The 25,756-nt window shown below is 37.6% G+C and overlaps 1 protein-coding gene and 1 long non-coding RNA gene across 15 annotated transcripts in view; both read right to left on the bottom strand.

Moving 5' to 3' along the window:
• The window catches only part of CDIN1 (CDAN1 interacting nuclease 1), a 126,294-nt gene that overhangs the window by 100,241 nt on the left and 297 nt on the right, over positions 1-25,756 (bottom strand). The gene's annotated exons all lie outside the window — the stretch shown is intronic.
• Positions 3-25,756, bottom strand: LOC308195933. Of its 7 annotated transcripts, none has more exons than XR_013951951.1 (6): positions 22,105-25,756; positions 17,929-18,469; positions 17,022-17,074; positions 15,258-15,320; positions 10,919-15,122; positions 3-3,185 (listed from the first exon to the last, which is right to left on the bottom strand). It is a non-coding gene; the product is annotated as an uncharacterized lncRNA (long non-coding RNA). The 7 variants fall into 7 exon arrangements; XR_013951952.1 differs by lacking the exon at positions 3-3,185 and adding an exon at positions 3,912-7,385; XR_013951953.1 differs by lacking the exon at positions 3-3,185 and having other exon boundaries at positions 3,912-11,006; positions 13,437-15,122.

Raw genomic sequence — 25,756 nt, 5'->3', positions numbered from 1 at the left:
AACAAATAAAAGAAGGACAAAGTTAATTACTGGAGTGCACTGCAAAGAAACAAAAGAGAAGGGAGCTTCAAAGGTAGGCCTGCTGCCCTGTAATCTAACAGAACATGAAAACAAGTGTGGAAAAGTTGTTCCAGATGAACACCTCAGACAAAGGCTTCCTGCTGCTAGGTCAAGGAGAGAGCGTACGAGGGAGGGGAGGAAAATATAGCAAGAGTTTCAAAGCAAACTAGCATATTGTTTGGGTGATTCTTTTTCAGCTTCAGAATCCGCGAAGTCCTAGCAGTAGCAGGTACTGGAGTTAAAAGGGAAAAGACAAAAAGGAAAACAAAGCAAAATTTCCATTAATAATTGATGGACTTAAATTCCATCAGCAGTTGGGAACATACCGCTTGCTCATTGGCAACATATTGAAATTCATTTTGTTAGCAGCAAGGGAACCTCTTCAGTAGCTGTCTCATATTCAGGTTAAAAACTTCCCTCTCTGTCAGAAGTAGCATATGGGACCACTGGAACATTCCCACTGAAACTGATGTGCTTTGAAAATAGAAACTTTCACAGCAGGAAGCCGAGATTCCCCGGAGTCGGTCATTTCCAAAAGCTGCCATAAGCTTCATTCATCTAAGGCTCCACTCAATGTCAAACACCTGGCAATGAAGCAACCTGGAAAGCATTCTTCCCAAGTGGGAATTTTTCTCTCTGAATTGTTAACATTTAGAAATGGGACAAGATTTTTTTTCCCTCTGAAAGGCAATCAATACCACACCGCTACTGTTTTCAATTGTCCTCTGTGGATAGATCTACCTCATCACATCCTGAATACAATTAATTACTTCTGATATATTTTCCTACTACATGCAACTTGAACAAATTATAGTCTCAATAAATCGAGTTTTATGGTACAGCAAAGCACTATGAATAATTAACATTTTCTCTGTCACGAGCTTACCTACTAAGGCATAACATAGGTAGTTCAAACATTCTGCAGTCTCTAAAGTCTTGCTCTTCTGCCAGATTTCCTGTATGTGAGTTTAATGCCTGTATTACATCATATTTACATTTAATGTAAATATGCTGTCCCTACTTAAATGGCCTTTTTCCTTGCAATTTTCACTCCTCGGGGATACTAATTTAAGTCTGACTCCCTTTTTGAAAAGGGAAAACCGAGGCACAGAATGACTAAATGGCGTGTTCAAGTCAAAACAGAAGGTATGTTTATACAGCACGATATAAAGTTACCTCTAGATCAACTAGTTGACGCATTAGGAGCAAAGTAACCAGGTTAATGCTGTGCTATACAGTGAGCTTATTGGTTTTGGTTATCTGTATCTGTGCTTCCAGCGTCTTTGCCACAATACTGTAGCATAGGCTTGTCTGCCCAGCAACGCATCTGTGTGACAGCAATAAGCTGAGCCTTGGTCTCTGGCATCTTACATGTGAGAATGTCCTCCCTGGGTACTCACTGACTGAACGTTAAAACTGTAGAAAAACAGTAGCAATATAACCCATCTAATATACAGATTAAGAAATTAACCGATTACAGAGAAAGAAATGACAATATAGTCAAGATTTTAAATATTCTTAAACATACATAATTGTCACAGAAGCTAAGAGATATGTACCACAATGCCTCCCCAAAAAGGTGCATCATTCCGTTATGACAACCTTCGATATGCAGATGTGATCAGTAAAAGGTGAACAAAGGAAAGAAATTAAGATTATATATGTACACAGGCAATATACATATGCAAAGCTATAGTTTTCCAAGTTGATTTATTTGAAAAACACAAAAACCAACCAAACAAAAACCCCAGCAGTCTATAAATAAGTTGGATACATATGGCCCCCTAATGGCTCTCCACGTAACTATTATTATCTTGCAGATTTACATGGTCATAATGGTAGAACTGAATGCAGAACAAAAGATTCAGAAGCAAAACAACAACAACAGAGCAAAAACCAAGCAACCAAGCAACCAAACAAGCAGGGCAGCATTTAACTGGATTTTTGGTTTGAGTTCTCCACCTGATACACCAATTTTGTATTTTTAGACTATTGCCTGTAGAATTACTGTAGTTATTGTACAATTATCTTAAAACACTCATTGACATATCAAAGAGTTGAGATCATTCTTTCTCCTACACACAGCTGACTCTTGTCCATTTGTTCCCTTGGTGTCCTTGAATTCATCTTTCTACTTCAGTTTACTCCTCTCCTATGCTTCCAACTGTTCAGATCATTTAAGACTTGCCACAAATACTAAAAAAAACTTCAGTCCAAGAACTGAACAAGTTGGATATATACTAGATTACAGTACAAAAACATTACAGCAGTGACAGAGCACTACTTCAATAGTACCATTCAAAGAATTTCAAGCCTTACTACCAGATCTTCCTCCTTCCCCAAGAGAAGTGGATTTGCATCTTCACATGGCTGCTTCCGTGTTTCTTTTACTAACATAGTTTCCCTGTTAAACACCAAAACCACTCATCTGCCACTCGATGTTTCCTTGCCACAATTCCATTGCCACTGACAAAATGAAAACTGCCTGGCAAAATGAAAAAGCTCCTAAAACACAGCTGGAGCATCTACTGCAAGGTACCACTGACAGCAAACTCAAACATCATGGTTTTGAAAACTGTGCAAAAAGACAGTACAGTGTACTTGGAGATGGGACAGAAGTCACGAACATGAATCTGCATTGCAAGACATAGCACAAAAAGACCACAGCAGCTGATGCCAACAATTCAGTTTACTGCCATGTAACTTATTCAGGGGGGATCTATCAAGTGCATACAAATATCTGAAGGGAGGCTACAAAGAAAACTGAGCGAAGCTCTTTCCAATGTTGCCCAGTGGCAGGACAAGAGGCAATGGGGCACAAACTGAAACACATGAGCTTTTGTCACAACACCAGGAACTTGGGAGAATGACTGAGCACTGGCACTGGTTGTGGAGTTACAGAGTTCGGGGCTTTGGAGTCTTCCTCCTTGGAGATGTTCAAAAGCCGCCTGGACGTGGTCCTGGGCCGCCTGCTCTGGGTGGCCCTACCTGGGCAGGCGGCTGCAGCAGACCTCCAGAGGTCCCTGCTAACCTCCCACCATGCTGTGGTTAGTGCTGAGTGCCATTACTGCTACAGAAGCAGCCAAATGCCTAGGGCTCTAGCCTTCCTCTGCAGGATTTCAAAGCTGCAAAAGAGCAGACAAATTAATATTGCTAAGGTATCGAGGAAAACAACCATACCACGTAAAAAATCTTTTATTCAAAATAAAATTTCAGCGTTGCATAATTGCCTCTTACAGAATAAACTTCATAGTAAGCCTCATGGTTTACTGGATGACTGGGAATATATAGACATGTTTCTGTAAAGGAAGCTCCTTGGTCAAGAACTGACTGTAGAGCTGTGGTATGGACTTGCAGATTTTCTAAAACAAACAAACAAAATCCCAAACCCATAATTCTCAGTACTACCTAGTTTAAATAACTGGTATATTTTCCAGTAAAGCAAGACAACTTTCCTTGTAAGTTTTGTAGCAGCCACTTTCATGGAAACATTTCCTTTTGCAATACCAGATGCTAATGGAGATAACTCCCAGAACTCCATTCAAAGCAACCAGCCTAGCTCTTGAAATACCCTCTTTTTCTTGTACAGCAGTGTCCGTAATGAACCAATTTACCTTTTGTTACTCTGTTGATGTTAGTGGCATACTTCCATCTGAATGCCTGATGTAGTTTGTGCTCTTGTCAATACAGAACCTGATTTATGCAGAAAACAGTGTGAAATCTAAAACCTACCCAGCGCTACAAAATGTTCATGTCTTGTTTAAAGAAAATAATTCTTTAAAAATACTGAAATGTTATTTCTGGGTTCCAAATGATATAAAGACATAAAAATTTGCTTAAGTATTAGATTTCAAATCTCATCAACGTTTAGAATGGGATGCCCAAGTCAGACCAGAACATGCTAGAAATAAGTCAAGCTAAAAAGACAATTGCAAGTCTGGTGCCAGAAAAATAATATGCCTTTCAGTTATTTAACATGTAAGAATAAAACTTAGACTAATCTCTCCTCTATCAGATTCTGGGATTCATTAGAAGTGCCATCATCTCTGGAGAAATGTTTGCAATGAGTTGCAGTGAGTATAAACTAGTAGTAGATAATATGCTGACACAGATCAGTGCTTCATAACTACAGATGATGCAAAATTATGGCCAAGAAGCAGCTAGTAAGGACCCAAAGATTTTAATTGGATCAAATCAACTTCTCTACAAAGTATGCTTGCAGGTCTAGCCAAGACTTGGAGTGCTGTCCAACTTAATATTTGCTACTTACTAGAGCCTTGCCCTGAGAAAATCCAAACATGACTTGATTATGACATGATTATTATCATCCCTTTCAAATAATGAATTGTTTAGGGATAAAACTTAAACTTCCCACTTCATTTTCTGAAATTTCTCAAAATGTAAAATTTTCGGTACAAAAACTAGTTTCTACTTGTTTCATCTCTTCACTTTAAAATGAATTTCCTTTTTCTCAACTTTAACTCAACACTTTTTGCCCAAAATAGCACAACTAAAAATGCTGCTTTACATTTCATGTATTTTGTGATGGAACAAAGAAAGAATACCTGAACAGTAAATAAATAAATATATAAAAAAAATCAAGAGTAAATGTGAACTACAGTATTTAAACCAGTAACAATTCAGACAAGTGGAGACAAGCAGGGGGACAGCAAAGTCCACTATGAAACAAACCAATGTAATACATATCATACACACATTTTTTTTTTTTTCTTTTTTCCCTAACACATGAAATCTACAAAGAACATACCTTCATTGCTTCCCTTTCACAAAATGGAACATTCCACGTCAGGAAGATGATAAACATAATGGTTAAAAGACTATGTGAGGATAGGATATGCATTTCCAAAATTCAGAGGCTGTAATGTGTGAAATCCCAAGGCAGCACTGTCAAAGCTTCTCTTGAAAGAGCATCCAACAGTGCATCTTAGCTATTATAGGAATTCAGGTATGGAAGAAATTGTTTCTTTCCTTCCACATTCTTCAGCATGAGTATGGAGTGCTAGTCATATCCCGTCATGAAATGTTCTGAAGCAGACAGCAAGAGACCCTCATTTCTAGTAACCAGAAATGAACTTTCTCTATCTATAATAAGTTTTAAAATATTTTTGCCGATGTGATATTGATCTTTAAAATATAATAATAAATACAACTTAGGCCTACAATTGTGTGATGCTGCCACGCTGAACAAAGAATCTATGTGAGGAAAGACATATATAATTTTGACAAACTTAAATGTCTGGAGGTGAAAGGAGAATCCTTGCAGCTATCCTAAAATTCCAGAATGAGTCTGAAATGTGTTTTTCCATCATTAAAGACATGAAACAAAGCTGAGCATATTAATTCTCATCTTCTGTGCTGCAAAATCTTTGCAACAAGAATTCCTAAAGAAAGCTATGTTTGCATACTGCTTATCGCATGCTAACCACTCGATTTCTAAAAACTCCATAAATAATTATTTCAAATAGATCTAGCAGCATTGGCTCAAATGTGTAATACATACACAGATGTGTAAAGCCTCCATGGCTTCCTAGAACTGCAGGATGTAGGCTAACAAGCACTGCAGTTATGTCTGTAAATCAACTAAAACCAGTCTGATGGTGAACTTCCTTTGTGAGTGAAGGTGACAACAAGTGAATTCTCAGAACTTCTTCCAAGTGTCAGGACGGGAAGAAGGCTTCTTAACCACCTGAATGTGTCCACAATAGGATCTAGTAAGCCTCAGGAATAACAAAGGCTTACTAAAATTTGAGAACTGCTATGCTGATACAAATCTAAGCATTAAAGGATGTGGAACGAGGGAGAGAAAGTTACTGACCACTAGAATAACGTTATGGTTTTAACCTCTCTTTGCAGCTTTTAATATTAAAATCTTTCCTAAAGGTTTAATATGTTTGTGGCCACTTCACTGAGTGGAAGTTCTCAAAAAGCAAATTATTGTCTCTGTACACATATATACTTTACCATTCACAAATCTAACATGAATTTAAAGCCATCAAATAACCAATTTAAGCTAAATCAATGTACGTGTCTGTATATGTATGTATATATACACGTATGTCAATGCATGTCTATATGTGCCTAAATCGATATCTGAATTTGAATTGGAGTAACTAAGTCACATAAAAGACAGTAGGTCTTCAGTTACAGCACTGTCATTTCTGTAAAGTAGGTATCTTCCAATATCACAACTTTCCAGCTATACCAGTATTTTGGGAACCATAAAACCAATACCATGTGTTGGGGAAATACTCCCATTATAAATATATTTATACCATAAAAATTCAATAAATATATAGATAAAAAGAAGTACCTGTGGTACAGCTGACACAGTCATTAAACTGTACAACAGCTTGACTCAGAAGATGTAAATATGAATTACATACTAAAAAGTGTCTTTGCATCAGATTTATAGCTTTGGTAGGTTTAAAAATAAAAACCAAAAATAAAGAGTCTGCAGAAAAAGACTTCCTACATTGCAGGTGCACAATATCCAAGAATAATGAAAAGGTTAAATGCAGGCATGTGCACACAACTTTGCTGCCTATAGCCAAGGTTTTGAGAATAACTGTATGACAAAGCTCCGAGAAGGCTACTTGCGAAGAGTCATCACTTCTATGACCTTGACATTGGTTGGTCTCACAACTTCTATACAATTTAGTGATGTGCAAGAACAGATGATGGTGCAATACATAGAAATGGCAGCATTTAAAATTCATAGTAGCATAAGGCCATTACTTTTCCCACTGGGCCACTTGAACTTTAATAATGTCTGACCTAGTTGGCCAATAAGTTCTAGCAGCAGACAGAGGAAAATTGCCAGTATTAGATACTGTTTGAATGATTTTTCATTTAGAAAGACTTAGAAGTTCCTTTAAGAACAGGGCACCAATTCTTCCTGTAGACACCTCATTTTTTGGTGTCTGTTGTAACAGCCAATATATTTTAAAACAACTGCAGACAACAAACAATTTGTAACTGATGTGAAAAAAAATGCAGAAGTAAATACCAATTATCAATACAGGCAGTGCTCACAACATAGCGCTTGCTCTCCAAAAAATTTAATTCCACCTCATTCCATTAATAACAAAAAAACTTAACTTTCCACAGCAGTAATACAAGTTTAACTCAAAATATGCAATATTCTAACTGTTACAAGGTATTTTTGATCTAGCCAAATAAAAAAAAGAAGTCAGAAGACACTTCTTTCCTATATGCTTCTGTACACTCACAGTGCGAACAACAGTCCCCTTCCGAGGGAATAAGCAGCGGTAGCTTTTGTGGCTGAAGATGGAACTCTGAAAACACTGGAACAGAGGAGTGGTATTTCCAGTTGAAAAGAAACTACGTTTTGGTCTCATCATGTTAGTAAGCAAATAGCAGAATAATATTTCTGATAAATTATTGTCTGTATTTTTCTTTCCAGAATTAAACATTAGTGTTGTAGTATGTTCGAAACCTACTTAAATGCCAAACACACACAGACCCCTGTAAATAAATATTTTTCCACTAATGCTTCAAGTAAAGTCTCTTCCACAAAAACATAAAGCTACTTTGTAAAGTTCATTTTTCAAACAGAATCTGCTACAATACAAAACCAAAGGATATTCACAACACAGGTTTAAAAATACAGTGTCAATGCTAGAACATGAAATAAAAACTCTTAGACAAATATTCTGACATAAGGCTTCAATGACTTTCAAATCTTTTCAACTTACACATACCAGAACTACTCTGGTACCCTTTGATCATCTAGTCAGGGAGCCCACTGACAAAAGAAACTGATAGGAGGAGTCAAATAGAGTTTGCCTCCCAGCTTCAGTTTGATAATCTCAGGACTTTTCCTCCCCATTTCCTTCTCCTGCTATTCTCTAATGTTCTCCTTTTAACTCTGCCAATACAATTTCTCAGAAATAAATTCAAGAAATTAAACAAAATAACTGCAAAGCTTGAGACTAATATTATGATGCCACATAAGCAGATTTGCTATGTCTATGTCCTCAGTTTAGCAGGAACATAACAGCCAGGAAAGAGGGAGTGAACATACTCCCTAAATAGAGGCAAGGCAGAGACTGAAAGAGAAAAGCAAAACCTCTGCAAATGCTTTGGCTGCATTTAAATGTACACCATCCATACTTAAATTCAATTTATTTCAGTTAAGGCTACACAGAAAACATGTTTTCAAGTTTGAACTTTTTTCTCTTTGTACCACCATCTAAATGCTGCTCCATCAGACAGAAATACAGAAGTTTTGGTTACCTGATGACAGCTGTGCAACGAAACATGCACCTAGCTGCAATTACACTGGACTTCAACAAGCAGATAAGGCAGGGAAGCTGCAAATTAAGCCAGGGATTTATTTATCCCTCATCTTTTCTACCTGCCCTCTTGATAGGGCCAAAGTCCTTATGTTGAAATAACATTCAGACTTAGTTGGCTGTTATCGGAAAGAAGTATTTGATATATTTGAAGTATGTTGATGTATTTGTTTCATGTTCTTTGTCTTTACTTTGTTTAGGTAACTATTGTCTTACTTCCCTTTCCTCCCAAGAAAAGTCAGATTGTACAACACCTCATCTAAAGAGGTTTTTCAGACTACGATCTTAAGTGTCCTGATTTGTGGAAAATAGGGGTCATTCCACTTTATAACTTTTTTCTTCAAATCTACATTGTCCCTAAACCATAAATGCTTTAAGTTAATTTTAGAAAACTATTTTTATTAGTAAATGACAAATTGAAGCTAATTAGACTCTTCATTTTATGTTAAAAAATTAGCCTGTATGTAAAAAGCATATCTGTGCCAATTTGAAACTAAATAAATCCCCAAACACCCTTAAACAATTTGCTCCTAAAAATATATAATCAAATTTAGAAAACTATAAATTATATTTAAATTTATTATTTACAAGCAATTAATTACGAAGACAGCCAGGTGGCTTTCATTACATAAATTACTGTTAATGACACTTGCCTCATGCTGCTACTGTATTTAGCATTTGCATGCATCACATGTCAAGCACACACACTGTTGCACAGCTATCTCCAGGGTAAAAGTGAACACCTTAAGTCAAAAAAGCTTCCAGTAACCCAATCAAAAATTGTTAATTCCTTAAACAAATCGGGATCTTCCTGAAGTTTCTCACACGGGATATAATTTAAAGAATTTTAGCTCTATCAAACACGGATTGTACAGAAGTGCAGTTGTAAGTAAATTCCAGTTTGGGTGATGACACTAATTTAAGGCAAGAAATAAACCCATTTACAACTAGTTCACTTGAGGTTTTTATTCTCATACCCTAAACAGTGTATTGAAGTTTATCATTTAAAAGTTACTGATAATAATACACATACAAAAAAATCAATACAGAATAACTCTTGCCTATCCACCTCGCTGACAGTGCAGTACTTTGTTGTGTATCTATAAGGTATTTTAGCACGCATGCCTATATTTACAAAGCCTACTTTCAGTCTTTCCAAGACTGAAGTCTTCCAGTTTAAGGTTGATTACGCCTCTCATGTATAGCTTACTAGAGGGCATCGCTTACGTAGAGGGAATAAACTAGTGTAAACCCTGGAAACATGGCAAAACACACTAAGAAGGAAATCCAGCTGTTCCTTCTTAGTAGCGGCCATCCAGGATTCTTTCTAAAACTGCCTATCTAGAACTGTGACAAATGCATTCATTGGCAGGTGATAAGAGAACATCTGACAAGAGGTGATCGCAATTTTACATTATTCTACCCTAACACTTCTCTACCCTTCTTTTCCACTCCTACCAATAAAAATTTCCTTTCCTTTCCTTTCCTTTCTTTTCCTTTCCTTTCCCTTTCCCTTCCCTTTCCGTGTTCTTTGTACTACTCTGAAAATGGGGACAAGGATCACCCGCTTTGCTTCCTGCGTTGCCGCAGAGGCCAGGCTTCCAGCAGAACTCTGATGCCATGCCCTAGCTGAACAGAGTCATCCCTGATGTAAACAGTCCATAGGTTCACCGTAGAGCACCACCTTCAATAAGCGCCAAAATCTGACTTGGTCTTAGAATGGGCCCAGTGGCCTTGGTAAATAAATATGTGGGAACCATGGAAGAAGTAAAACTAGTTCAACATCAAACGTTTGCTCTGTGTTAAAATAAACTAAAGATGACCTCAAACTGCATCAAGTCATATGGCATGACTCACTGACACTTCTTAAATTTCTGGGAGTTGTCAAAAACGTAATAAAAATATACATTGCTGTCTTTGCATTAAAGCACATAAGGACCAGACTTTGGAAAAAAAAAAAAAAATCCATGAGAGGAGGGTAACTAAACTTCACTAGAATTCAGTGAAATTTGACAATTAACATCCTTTGAGCAGTTTTTAAAAAGGGCCTAAACAAAACATCCCAACCCTATCCCTCTCCTATTTTTAAGTCTTAATACATTAATGATAAAGCAGCAAAGGCCGCTGTGTCTTTTCTTCCTTCAGATTATTTTTTAAATTTGTTCTCCACATTTAACTCTCAGGTTTTTGTATGCTTCCTAATTCCTAATAATGGCAAATTAGCAGAACTAGGATATCAGAAGACAATGGCAAATGAGAAGCTGGAGGAAAAAATATTCTGTACTGGACTGTTTCCATTTCTGTATGCTAGTTAGTAACTACCAGCTTATCTGACATACTCTTATAAAAAAAATGCATGTTCTTACAAAAAGGTGAGAGTCATCCCCTCGACTTTTAACTAAAGGGCACCTGAAAGCTTCCCAATCAAAACCAAGGGTGTTGAGACCTATATTACAGAAACCAAAGATTTAGAGGGAAGAAGGAGACCAATCTGTGGACTAATACTAATTTGGGGTGGATACCTTTTGTTTTCAAACTTCTCCTTTAAGTAACAGTTTCTTCGATCAACTTTCACTTAGCAGTAATTTCTCCTTCCCCACAACAGTAAAGCTTTAAGACCCAGAAAAAAAAAAAAAAAAGAGTGAATTTTATTGTTAGCACAGCTGATATGCAAATCTGGCTTCTCTTGGTACCCTAAAGTATTTTGTTAATGCACCACTTTCCACTAAACCAACCACAAACAAATCTTTAAGTTAAAGTTATGGCCATTCCCATGTAATCTGTTACCTGTAACAAACAAACAAACAACAAAAAAAGGCAGAAGGCCTCTCCAGCCACCTAATCACCATATCAATGACACATGCCACAACAGAGAAGCACTAGTTTATTTGATTGATCATGGTAGATAAACTCCAAATAACAGAGAAATTAACAAATGCTTGACATTTGCTCAACATCCATTATTCTGACACTGCTTTCAGGATTTCAAAGCCTGGGAGTATGCTTAATCAACATTCATATTCCCCAGTGAGCTACAGGCACCATATTGCGCCCCGCCTTAGTACTGATGAAAACTGCATATTGGCCATTTCCAAAATGTTCTGGGACTCCACACAGGGCCCCTTCTCCCTTGTTCCTGTTCTGCAGTTTTCTTTTAAACACTTCCAAGACAAAAGCATCTGCCAGTTTTTCTCTCTGGGGATGTATGCAAAATGAACTTAACAGTTTTAAGGCAGGAGAAACCCTCACATCTAAATTCATTCATAGGACAGAAAAGGGCCTAAGAGGCCTCTCTAGGGACAAAACCCTGCTGAAATTTTCCCCGACAACAGTGGGAGCTTTATAAAATCTAAGTCCAGACAATTTCCAATTCAAATGCCCAGCATAGCATGACCTTTGTCAGATCTATGAGCCCTAGATGCACCCACTATTTTTTTATTCTAACCAGCACAGACATTAGACAGGGCACTACTGCTAAGCAGGAGGTTGAATATTTGCATGCTCTTCTATTGTGAAAATGTAACAGTGACAGCACTGTGTCGAATTCTTTTCCCCCTAGAACTTTAACTCCGTAGGAGAGGCATAGCTGACAGATGACTCTCCCAACATCTGTGTTATGTACACTGCACAGCTGAGGAACCTTGGATCACTGTCACAGTTTCTTGGAGATGACCTACACCTTTCTTATATCTGCCCATGATCAAAAAAGTAAAATCAAAAATTGAAAACACATTTTTTTTTAAATGAAAAGTAAATATGGCAAGGAAGATTAACATAATTTAGTCATTAAGCTGTTCACATAGCAGCTCACCATATGTTGTATAAATGTCCTATACAAAATAATTTATCAGACCTGACACGTTGCACATCATATTGTATTATTTAATACGCTTACTAAAATTTCATGGATCAAGCTCTACTTCTGAAAGCATACAGAAAGCCCTAGAAAATATTTCTTCATCTTCTATGATTTATTTTGATTACCTTTTACAGCTACATGATAAAGTGGAACTTGCAAAATTATGAGGTTAAGGTTTACACAGCTATTGCTTCATATACTAAAATATAACAAATGGCTCCACGTCTATATACCATTTTACTTGCATTTAATATTCAGAAGCACATTAAACTAAGCACGTTGCTTTCCACTGCATATTTTAATAATTTTAACTGGTTATTTCAGTATACATCCCGATCCACTAATGCAAAGTTCCATTGATATATTATCCCTGGTGAGGAGACTAAAAAGCTAAGAATTACAAAATAAATTAGAGCCAATGATTACCATGTAATAAATGCTGACCCTCCCCCAACCAGTCTACACAGAAATATATTAATTTCTCAAAGTAGCTGAAACATTTGAATAGTATTTTTCAATTATTGAGACTGAAAATGTCAGAACTGCAGACAAATATGACTAGATAAATGGACAAAAACTCTATCCAGAAACCTCAAAACCACAAAAACAATCATGTATAAAAATGATCGTCAGTCACTAGTGAGGTCCATCTGTAAATAGTAAATTCAAACAAAAAGCATAAGCTGGAAGCTTGTGGATACTAGCTGTTGAATAACCCAACAGGATTTTTTTTTTTTTTTTTAAATCACTTAGAGGGCATACCAAACAGATGGGTAAGGCTACGAAAAAAAATCCAACAGACTAAAATCATGCATTTATCCTGTAAACAGCCATTTTCTTTTTTCTCTCTCAGACCACTGATGTCAAAGGAACACAATACAAATGAGATGAAAATGTAGTCAGACTTCTCTTTTTGGTCAATAATTAAACTTTCCTGTTTCTAATAATAGGATAAAGTATAACATCTTTCTGTGTAAGATAACTCGCTGCAATGAGGTCAGTAAACACTGTATTTAGAAACGAACTTGCTTGGCCTCACTGGAGTACCTGTCAACTGTTCAAAACAAAACTTCCTTTTTAAACACTTTAAGAAGCAAAAATTTAGCTTGTGTGTTATTTCGATTTTTTTATATTTTATGTATCTGTGATAATGACCTTGTCTAGGAAGACACATTGCTCACCTGTGTATTGAAAACTGAAGGCCAGCTGGATTGACATGCATTTTGTATTAATGCTGGAAAGGGCTAGTGTTCAGTAGCCTTTTCTTCTGTAGGAGTATCAGTAGTGGACTGATAGCAAGTTCTGCCACCTCCTAGCCAACCACAAATGGAAATAGAAAGACATGGTGCCATTATCACCATCTGGGTCCACAATAACAATGAGGAACTCCAAAAGACAATTTTGTATTAATTCATGTGAAAACCCCTTCAGTTACAGAAGTATTACCTCTATATCAGTCATAGTTTTTATGTTGTCTTTAAAACAGTTTCCTGCAAGCTGCATTACACAACCTACTACAGTTCACACAGGTATCACATAGGTCTTACTCAACGAAATATTTGAAAACATCCTGCTTTCTATGGAAGAAGAACGTGTGCTATCTTAGGATATTTTTCTTCAGCATTGAAGCTTCCTGGAGCTCTCTGGGAATGAAGGATATCAAACACTTCCAAGACCTTGTGGGCCTAGATGCAGATACGCAAACAGAGGACATTCACCCAAACAATTAAATCCTCTTCAGCACCACATCCTGACCTGAAGCCATTTCACCAGTTTAGACAGACAGCAACAACTGCTTAAATATCCTATCCAGATGAGAAAGATAAAGCAGGGGATTCAAGTTCAAGAAATTTCCAGCATAAAGCAATGAGACTGTCATTATCCATCAGGCTACTGGATATCTTAGGGCGTGCACTGGAAGGATAATGGATCCCCTTCAAATCATAACCACATTCAAAATGTCACACACTAGAATTTAAAAAATACATACATTAAAAAAAAAAAAGATCAATAAAAATGCTTTAGTTGCTGACAAAACAGAAATGTTCAACCTAACAGGTTTCCAAACCAGAATGCTTTTCCCACAGGAGGTGCAGATTCCTGTTTGGCAACTTTAAGCCTGCTGACAAGAAGTTCATTTACTTTGAATTCTTCATTTGAAGTCCATGGACAACAAGAACTCCATGAAATACAAGTTTAAAACTAATGATAGGTCATGAAATCTAAGCATGCCAACGGGAGTTTGAAGTCTACTTGTATGGTACCAATTAGTCCAACAAGTGAACAATCACTGTATCTGAAAGAAAACAGAATTATTTTTCTACACCTTTTCTCTTTTTTTTTTTAAATTATTTTTTGTACCAAATTATTACGCTTGTCTTAGAAGAGTTTTAATGGGATCTGTTAGCATATTCCATATTCTTAGTGAAATCAATCCCTGTCATTATTTCACTCAATTTGGAGTATTATACAATCTTCCGAGACATTCACATTGCAAAAACACACAATATTTTCATCATAAACTTAAAAGGAATAAACAATTAAACAATGATTCTTGTAAAAGCATATATGTTATTTTATTAAGTGGTATGATAAGCTTAGGAGCATACATCAGGACCAAAATGGTTGTAGTCATTAATTTAAGTAATAAATCATAGGCCCTGCCAACAATGACAGCAAACAGATGCTAACAAGAAAATGTATTATTTAATATTGCCATGTGTTATATAAATGTAAGTGTTTAGGACATGTCTTAAATTTTTATAATAATATGCATTTAATACATTACTGTTTTGACACATACAAGAATCAAATTTATAGGTCTCATTCAGCACTTGCTTTCTCTTCTGTGAACACAGAATGGATTCCTGAGGGAAAAAAAGCTCAAGAAGTGAATGTTTCAAATGGATGTTTGCAACAAAATCGAGTTGTTTGTCTTGCTGTCTTGAAGTACATATCATAAGCATTGAATCTCATTAAAAAATCAAAACCAACATACTTGCCTTCACGTAAACAGAAGTTTTCTCTGAAAGTTCCCAGGAAATTCAAACAACTATGAAGTTTATCTATATATAGATAGCAAAATATTTTATCATTTGGTACAGAGTTACAAAAACAGTTCCTTACGATCCTTTCAAACAGAATGTTGGTATTTTATAACTCTCAATGAGTCTGCTAAGTTGTAAGAATAGCAGAAGTTTTATTCTCCAATGTATCTTATTATTTACACCCTACATCAGTTTAAACAATACCATGGAACGCTGCAATGATTTTCACCAACTGCATCCCTTGCAAAAATGCTCAACCCCCCCCCCCCCCCCCCCCCCAAATCTAAGGTAGTTTGCAGAATTATTGAAAACATTTACTGTTCCATTCCTCCTATTCATACCCACTGTCTTTGAGAACTCTGAAAGCCTGACAGAATGATGATCTGACTCAAGACCTAACAACTGAAAGCTTAGGAAATGCAATTATGCCTTTTGGCAAATCCAGCCACACTAAACAGAACCACTATGTACACACCTTTTGCAGCACTGCATCTCTGCTGCTGTACAGCATGCTGCATGAGGTCCCTCTGCAGGAGGGTCAATTGTTTCTAAGAAGATCACTGCTTTTTCCAAACATTTTTGTTTTGCTTTAAGGAAACTGGATAATAGCACTTCTGTTTGTGTTCTGTTTCACTTTCATTTTCAATCAACTCCTCCAGGTATCAGCATAGTTCCTTTCTTGGAAGTGCTTCAGTCAATGCTTTAAAACACTTGGAGAAGCACTGATCAGAGTATGGAAACTAAATTTTCTTCATTAAATCTACTGAAGCAGATATTAAAAATGCATTTAATATACTGGAGATGGCTGGTGGGCATCACTGACTGTGACAGGCCAGTTACTGATGAGCTGCTGTCAGACGGCCTTCTCAGCAGGGATCTGTGTCTAAGGCTGCTGAAGGACAGCAATATCTTCCCTTGTGTGTAAGCTCTATTCATCTCCCAAGTATTTACTAAATCACAGACCTCTGCACACAAACCCAGCGTTTCAGCGCATGCTAACAAATGATGGATGGCCTAGTCAATTCGTTATGTCCTGAAAGCGTGATTTCCTGCCATTCCAATCATCAAACCTCCAGAGCCTTCAGAGCTGATCAGTCCTGGAGAATATATTTTGCAGGCTCTATTAAAGGAGTAGAGGTTCTTTCCATTAGTCTCAAACTTTTTTTTTTTCCTGGCTGATTTAAAGAGAACTCCCTCCTTCCCCCCTCCTTCCAACAGCACCATCGCTACTCTTATCTGTGTCAAATATTCAGGGCATGTACCGTGAGCGTGTTCGTAAAATAGCACTCCTGGAACACCAACCAGTTAAAAAGACAGATTTTGTTTGTGACTACTATAAAACACTACAATCTTTTATTTAAATTCATCTATACATCTTTATTATGTAACCTAGACAACCCCCAAAACATTTTGTAACTTAGCTTCTTTGATCAAATACCTTTTACAGCAAGGGAGTGCTCAAAAGGACTCATTTTCTTTGTATTTGCCTAGTGAAACAGATCAGAGCTCTCTTAATTGTGTTCCTCCTAAAAGGATAAGCCACTTAGGAATAAACTTCCGATGTTCCAAAGACAGGTTAGCTGTCAAAGAAATAAAGCTTCCAGATTTCTCCCTTTTCATAGCAAGGCAATATACTTGACACTCTTTCTTCTACATGCTAGAGGAGAAATTTTATTTAGCTTACCTATTCAATGATCTATAGGAGCAGAATATACATACCTCGAACTTCTTACTCTGAAACACGGAGCTTCAAATGAATCAGCCTACACCTGCTGAAGAGTTAGTTGCCTTAAGGTACAGCATAGTTTTCAAAGGTGGTATAATAGATATAGGTAAACTTTATGTAAATAAGCATTTGGTTACTTTAAAATGCAGAGAACTTGAATTTCCGTGCTTGCTAGGTGTGATCCAGCCATAGCGAGCACAAACTAATCCACATTGCCCTACCATTCACCTCAACCTTGACCTGGAGATTAAACTCACTTTTATTGCACACAAAGGTCATCTGTGTTAGGTCAAAATTCAAAGTCCCTTGTCATCTAAGGTTGATATATTCCAACCTTTCCTACTCTAATGCATCAAATTTTTCATGGTGAGGTCATATTCAGCAGACAGTATATTCAGCAATTTATTGTGCCATTGTAATATAGCCCGGAATATGACTGTCCAAAAAACAATACATGAATAAAATATTTTTCTCTCAGATGTACCAAATCCCCTCTGCCCATAAAACTCTATCCTAGATTTGTTTGCAGACTTCAGAATGACACAGTAAGGAACTGGTTCTAAAATACAATCAAGAATTATCATTTTATCATCATTGTCCTTTGTACAAGCAATGTGAGTATAAAGGTATTCTAAAGTCCACAAGTCAATTAAAATGCACATATGGTCAGTGTTAAAACTTCCACTTCATTCTTACTTAACAACAACCGTAATCTGGCCCTTAAATCTGTAGACATCTGTTGGTCTCTCTGATGACACCAATCTTGCTTTAGAATGAAATACTCAGTAGTGTTACAGGATTTACACTTCTGTTCTACTGCTGATTATCACTACCGTATCATTTGTAAAGTGGTAAAAAGTACAATCAAATTAAACTTTAAGAAACAACACAGTAACATACATTGTGACAAAAACAAACCCAGCAGCTTTGACATATAAAAGGATTTTCTTTCTCCCTCTCTTGCTTTTTCTTGCTTTTCCTTTCTTCTTAATTTTCTTTCAATTTCCTTTTCTTTTCCTTTTGGTTCTTCTTTCTCTGTTCTCCAGCCCCCCCCCCCCCCCCTTTTTGTCTTCTCTTTCTCTTTTTGCTCTTCTCTCTCTTTTCCTGTTTTCTGTTTTTTCCCCCTCTTCCTCTTTCTTTCCTTCTGTACTAAGCAAGAGCACTTAACACACAGAGCTACAACAGATTCAGAGCACATTTTTTAATTATAGAGAACTCATTTCCACTTCTGCTCTAGGAGACCTCCTCTAATCCTTGTATTTCACCATCAGTTCTTCAAAGGATATAGGACTGGCTTCTAAATGGTTTAAATAAATTCCTCAAGGCCAAAAAGGTTTACTTTACTCAGCCAATATGAACTTCACAAGTGTAGTTAAGCTCTATTCCGTCTTTTTATTTTTTATTTTTTTGAACGAACTGGACTCCTGTACTGTAGCACTTCCTATATCGCAGGGGAAGAAGGTTAAGAGAGAAAGGAAAAAAAAAAGTTAGTACTCAAGAATTCAAAAAGTACAACCTTAATTTCGGCTGCACATTTCAAGCAAAATTTCAAGGCTAACCTTTAAAATAACTTGGCATTTTACTAGGATGGACAACATATGTCGGAATGTTTGTAAGAGGATGATTACACCTAAAAACACACAATAAAAATTGTAACAGAAAACTACATCGTACTTCCCTCAAAATTAATTTCATGTTGGCACATGCTTACACATGCTATCTACACTTTAACTAACAAAAACATGTCAACAATCCTCCCAAAAATCCCTTCCATTTCTTTCCAAAGAAATCCTGAAGGCATACACCCCCCTTAAGGCTTAAAATTTATCCATACCAACATAAGAATTTTCCTTCTACATCCTATCTAAGGCTATTGGAGAACACCAAACCTCAGTAAAATTACATTTCCCATTCTGAAAGTATCTACTGTTAACAATAGCTATCTTTTAAATTATCTTACTTTTAATCTAAAGAATAAAGGATGAGAAAAAGTTCTTCTGAGTTATATGCCGATATAGTTAATTTCTGTGATGCAATACTTCATACCACAGAGAAGAATTAGCCTCCTTCCTATTTAAGGCCACAGCATAACCAAATAGTGTTTCAGCATGATGCACCAAACCCAACCAGTTACAAAGCCTCTAAGGTTCGTGCACTGGCATTTACAGTGAAAACAGAAAACCTGTACTGCGGTCTGGTTCATCCTACCAAAACTGTAATATCTTACCAAAATACAGATCACGATCTGACACCAAGGCTTCAAATAGCAAGAATATATTTCCAAATGGAACACTATCAATTCAAAGGTCATATAATTACTTTATAAATTTGTATTTTGCTCTAAGAACATTTTCATCATGCTACCTTTTATTGTAGGTCATTTCTGAAAACCTGTATATTGTTAATTTGCTTTTCAAATAACAAGCCAAGTCCACTTCCCATCTCTTATTATCAATCTGCCTACATGTAAGGTTAAATGTAGCTTCAAGAACATAACAAAGGTTGAATTATATTAGGCTTTTGCTACATGTAATAGGCAAAACCAAACAGTAGTATAAAATGTTTCTTTCCTCTTAAGTTTAACATAAAAGAAAGTCTCCAAGTCTTTGCATAGCCACTAAAATCCACTTTCTTCTCCCTCATGAACTGGTCTACTGAAATCAAGGAGGTGGTTAGTGAGATTTTATTATTACAATTCGTGAGAATACAGAAAAGCAGAGGGAGCTTAACCTATGCCTTTGTTTTAAAAAATAAATGTTGTTAGCTCTCATGGGCACAAAGGCAACTTTCTAAATGAGAGTTGCTTGATAAATGCTTGTAGACTGAAGACTGTTCATCTGCTTTCCAAAATAATTTACCTACCATTCAGAAGAGCAGAGGTTGCAGGGAAACTGCCAAATTATGTCAGTTTTGCTGCGATGACAGCCTTTTCAGACAGAAGAGAACGTAACTGATTTCTCACACACCACTAGGTTGGCTGCCCACAGGTAAGATTTCATTGTCTAATACACTTGAGCTTATATATACAGAGCACAGAGCTCTGAAAGCCACCTAGACAGCCAGCTGCCCTCTGTTCTCAAGCTTCACTGCCAGTCCTCCCTCCTGGAACAAAAGCTCCAAGGAACATTACAGCAGGGAACAGAGAATTCTCCTTCTACCTTGACTCAATCTCCAGGCTCCTTTAGCAGCAGGCACCAGAATCCAGCGACAGAAAGAAAGAAAAACACAGAAAAAAAGAGGCAACATTTCTACCTTCCTGTTCCATACCCTAACCATTGTGCGCTTGTCTGTACTAAGCAGCAGCAGCATAAAGGAGGAATGAAATTATTCATGAAAAGATAATATATTTCCTTGTAAATAAAACCAGCTGGAAGAGGAAAAACACACATATCTATCACCAGCTCTAGAACCCAAAAGGAGGCAACAATGACAGTGGAGAAAGAGGAAGAAAAGATCACAGAATCATTTGGGTTGGAAAAGACCTCTAACATCATCAAGTCCAACTGCTAACCAGCGCTGTCAAGTCCACCACTAAACCATGTCCCTAAACACCGCATCTACACATCTTTTGATACCTCCAGGGATGGTGACTCAGCTACTTCCCTGGGCAGCCTGTTCCAACGCTTCACAACCCTTTCAGTGAAGACATTTTTCCTAATATCCAACCTAAATCACCCCTGGTCCAACTTGAGGCCAGTTCCTCTTGTCCTATTGCTCGTTGCCTGGGAGAAGAGACCAACCCCCACCTTGCTACAGCATCCTTTGAGGTAGTTGTAGATGTTAACTGAGTCTTAAATGATCAGAAGTTTGGCTGGTTTGGATGTCATATGTTTAAAATTCTTTAAGGGCCTTTGTTTGAGTATGAACCATCACTAAGAAGATGATAAAATTAAGCAAATAATAAACAATATATTTTCTAATTTACATTGTCAGGCATTACCATGCAGACACATTATTAAACAACAAATTTTGTTGGGGCACTTCCCAGGCCTGGTGTGAAGTATGTTAAAACCAGATAACCACACTTAAAAAAAGGCCAAAATCCACTCTGACCCAGCATATCACCTTTTTCTCTTGCTTACAGGCAGTTTAGTCCCCTTGCTTATTGGTAAGCTTCCCTTACGTTTCTGCTGTAAGAAATGCTCATCCTTATCACCAAGCAGGAAGCTTTTACAGATGAGGCACAAGCAGAACAGTACATCTTTACACAGATGCACAGATGAAAAGGTAGCAAGTGAAGACTTGCACAGAGCAGCTGCTATAAATTCTAATAGTTTGAAATCCTGGCACTTTGAAACTCCCTACAAACATAGTTTGCACTCAAAGGGGCTCAAAAAAGAACGCTTCTTTTATAGGAATAAAAGTGGAGGCACTGAAAACGAAGTCAGGCTAGAAGCACTAAGTTTGTTTAACAACTTATAATTAAGAGAAACAATACAGACAACACTAACTGTGGTATGGAAGAATACAGCACTCCTAGATGAACTGAAATATGTTTCACAATAGTTCAATGCAAAGACTCAGAAAAGTCATCTCTAAAAGAAAGCAAGACTACTGAGACTACTGGCACTGTCAGAAAGTTCCTGGAATCCCTAAATCAGACATAACAGTGTAAGAAACTCAGACTTACATAGAACGGAATCAAACCAGGAAAAACTTTGAGTAAGAAAAAACAAGATAGTACTCTAATGAACTGGGTCAGCAAACCTTACACCCTTAGAAATATTGGCAGAAGACAGAAGATTCCAGCAAGAAAACCGCAAAATTCCATCAGAACTGGATACCTAAGAGAGCAAAATATTGTACAAGGTACAGATTTGAGTAGGGTCCAATTATTTATCAATCATGTTCTATTGGTAAGAACTTCAGGAAAAGTTTTCAGAGAGAAATGAATTACACATTCTCCCATATTCAGAAAAACTGAGGTTTTTGACTGTTCCCCCCCCCCCCCCCCCCCCCCCCCCCCCGGAAACAACTACACTCAATACAACTTGGGTATGAATCAAACTCTTAGAAGCTGGACTTTCCCAGGCAAGTTAAAATGGTACTTGAAAATATTAAGTTTAAAGTTCCAACCTGAATCTTGTCACCATAGATAGGTAACACTAAGGTGATTTTATGGAGAAGATTCTACTGATGGGTACTTCTACCTGCAACTTTAAAGAGAAAAAACAAGTGCTAAGGAAATAAGATTCTAACTTTTTCAGATCATTTATTGCAATGCCCTACAAGTCCTACAACTAGCCCTACAATGGGCAATCCAATTCAGACATTACGTCTCACTGAGAAAAATACTATCACAGATGAATATCAGTTCGTGGCTAAAGAGAAAGCAGAAGAATAAAATACAGAAGTTACAAAGGAAAACACAAATTACTAGCCAGTAAATAACCAGGTGAGAAACAAAGCAGGAAAGTTGCCGGTCTTTAGAAAAGCACAACACAAAGTGTTCAGAATTAGCAGCCCAGTGTTGTATATGTTAAGACGCTCAAATGAACTGCATCCAGCAGCGGCAGAGATTTGTCATACTTAGCAGACAAAATTCCATTTCGATAATCCTCATATCATCCCCAAATCCTGCTGTTAAACACAAACACGTTGAACATAAACATGAATGTCAAAGTTGAAAGGCAACTCCTAAGCGTGTAACCAATACCTTAAAAACAAACAAACAAATAGTCAGATATGGAACACAAGTGCTGCACTAGCAGAAAAAGAACGGGAATTTGATTTCTGAGTTTCTATTTTGGAAATTACACTAAATCTGGGTTTTCTGTAACATTACGGGTTTCTAAAAAGAAGAAAGTATGAATGCTGTTATAAAGATACTTATAAATGCAGAATTACAGATCATGTTGGCAGTCACTACACAGCATACTTATGCACACTAAATTGTGGCAATAATTTTGTGGAAATTACAGATCGCTCTTAGGGATAAATTGTAGAACAACCGCTGACCCGTAACAAAATATGAAACATACTTTGACCTTATACAAAAAGGGAGAGGAAACTGTGGGCTGTCAAGAAGCACAATAGGCAAGAGAGATTCTAGTAGGTAAGACAGTATTAGAAAAAAAAAAAAAAGCCTGAGCAAATTAATGCAGAAATCCAAAGACTCTCAGGATCCGTGAAGCAGTAGGAACCAGAAATACTTGAAAACTGTCAACTTATTTATTGTGCTCTCAGTGGAATACTGATCCTTCCTGGGAATGAAAGTGCAAGGTGAAAGCAGCTTTTCTGGATGTACTTCCTAGTTTGAACCAGTGACCCTTAGTAATGACAAACTGCTTATGGACACCATACCACTGCAAGCACCATGATATATTCTGGAACGTTTTCTTTAAAAGACTGAATTAGAAAGTTAGGGTTCTATTCTGTTTTGAATAATAATAATAAAAAAAAAAAGGCAAAGAAGTCCAGCTAAACTCCTTATCCCTGAAGAGAATGACACAGGTTCTAGATTATAAGAAATTTTATATAGAAAATATAAGCTACAAAGTTATCAAACAGATAACTTGAAAGAGCCTCCAAATAAGCACTCAGGATGGCAAACAATTTTACACATCTCTCCAGGCAGCCTCTTTTACAACGTAATTTTTACAGAGAGTACCAACTCTTCGCATCATAACACGCACCTATTTCAATACATCTCCCTTGCTGCAAAGGCAAGCAGTGGTGTTTGAACGTATTCTAAATTTTAAACTGCAACTCAAAATCGCTATCCCAACAGATTTTGCTACTTCAGACTTTTTCCTCTGAGGGTTTTTGTCATCTGCCCTACTATGAAAAATAAACAAAAGGACAACAAATAAACATCACTTGCTGAGCCATTCATAGATAGGAGACTTGCAGAAGAAGGAAACTGCAACTTCCTCAAAATACACTTAAAGCAGACATTTTGAAAAGGTAGCAATTCAGTGACTAAAGTAGCAGATGAGATGAAATCTTGTACCCATCATTCAAACATAAAATTTTAGCTTTCTCTCAGGATGGAGAAACAAAACTCAGGAGAGGCCTAAAAGCAGAAACTCCGTAATGGGACATTCTGATCTCCTAATATGTGACAATGTAACAGTATTCCGTGCAAGCAAATCATGGAAGAAATAATTATAGCTAACCTCTGCTTTACAGCATTTGCCACACCTGAAGCCAGCTGGTTTAGAAAAAGCATAATTTTATCCCTCGTGCAATTCCACGTTCTGTTATTAGTACTTGGTTTTTCCAGGAGTAATCAAATTCTGAAACTGAGGAGTCAATGGATGTTTTGCAGCATCAAAGGGATGCACTGGGAAGTATAAGGTATCAGCAGAAAGGCCTGGTAGTTCTCTGACAAATAGTTTTTCCCTATTAGAAGTGCTCATTTCTGCGGATACTGTAAGCAGGTTCCTACACACAGTGACTGACTTGGCAAACCACCCCAAATTCTGTCTTTCAAGACAGCTTTAAAAGGAGTCTAAAAAAAGAGAATAATGTGCGTGTGTGGATGTATGCACGCATACACGTGCACAAACTCCCTTCTAGTTTCATTACAACCAAAGTGGTAACACCAAGTGTATGCTCCTCAGATACATGCTGTCACAGTAAGTGATTTCCCAAGCTGCAGAAGTACTGTGCAAGTTGAGCTGGGTTCCCAGCAACGCAACTCAATGTGCTCACTGAACCAACCACTTTGCTTCATCATCACTTCTTCTCTACAACAGGATCAATGCCTCAGCTTGATTTTTAACTACATTACTTTCCTGAAAAAGGAAAAGATTTCATTGGACAGTTTAAAAGCCTAAGTTAGTGTTGGCTCTTCATCCACTTACTATAAGTTACACACAGGCAGTTTCCCCAGTCACACCTGTCGTTAAGACTAGCAAGGCTTGCTTAGGAAGCATGTGAATGATTTTTATTTATTTATTTCCACCTCTCACCAGAGCAGTAGAATATCTAAGGAAGTGAGGTTTTCTGTATTGTTTCTGCTGCATTTTAAAGGTAGTGCTACATGTTTCCCAATGGAATCCAGTTTGGTTTCCTGTCCAGTTCTATCCAATTTGGCATTACTGAACTTTCTCTTGCAACACGCCTTTTACAACATGCCCTTTACAACTCTGTTATTATCAGTAGCAAGCAAATTTTAGAAATGAAGCTCATCGCATAAGTGCATCCTGACATGTACAACCTTCCACAGTAGCCCGCGGTCATTTTGGCATGTCTCTGACAATCCTGAGTGCAGTTCGGATGAGAAAGCAGATGAACGGTCACGTGCAAGTTGCTGATCTCTTCCAGCCTTCAACTGAACAGATATCAGCACGATGTAAGAGGTCCAAAAAGGTCCAAAATCCCCATTTCCCTTTGCCATGAGGGAAACGGCACCCCAGGCCAGCCTCCTCCCTTGGTATCACCCAGAGAGGAAAGGTCCCAAGTCCTAATGCTTGGTGTGTGTAACGAGACGTGCCAGGCGCTTTGGACCCCCACGAGAGCTTTTATTTGAAGGTGCAGCCGGGGGAAGAAGCACACTCTACCTTGTGCCTAACATTTCAGGTCCCGGCGAGCCCTGAGCTTCGCCGTCGGTGCAGGTGTGCGTGTCCCAGTGACTTGGTACCGTGTGGGGGCTTGGAACTGGAGACACGGGCCGGGGTTGGCGGCGCGGCCCCCCGCGGCCCCTCGGCCGAGCCCGCAGGCCGCCAACCGGGCCCCAGCCGCCCGCCCCGCGCCGGGGGGTGCCGCGGCGGAGGGCAGGGAG

The sequence above is a fragment of the Anser brachyrhynchus genome, assembly GCF_964034855.1.
Source record: "Anser brachyrhynchus genome assembly, chromosome: 5".
Lineage (NCBI taxonomy): Eukaryota > Metazoa > Chordata > Aves > Anseriformes > Anatidae > Anser > Anser brachyrhynchus.
This window is presented reverse-complemented; position numbering and strand designations above follow the sequence as displayed.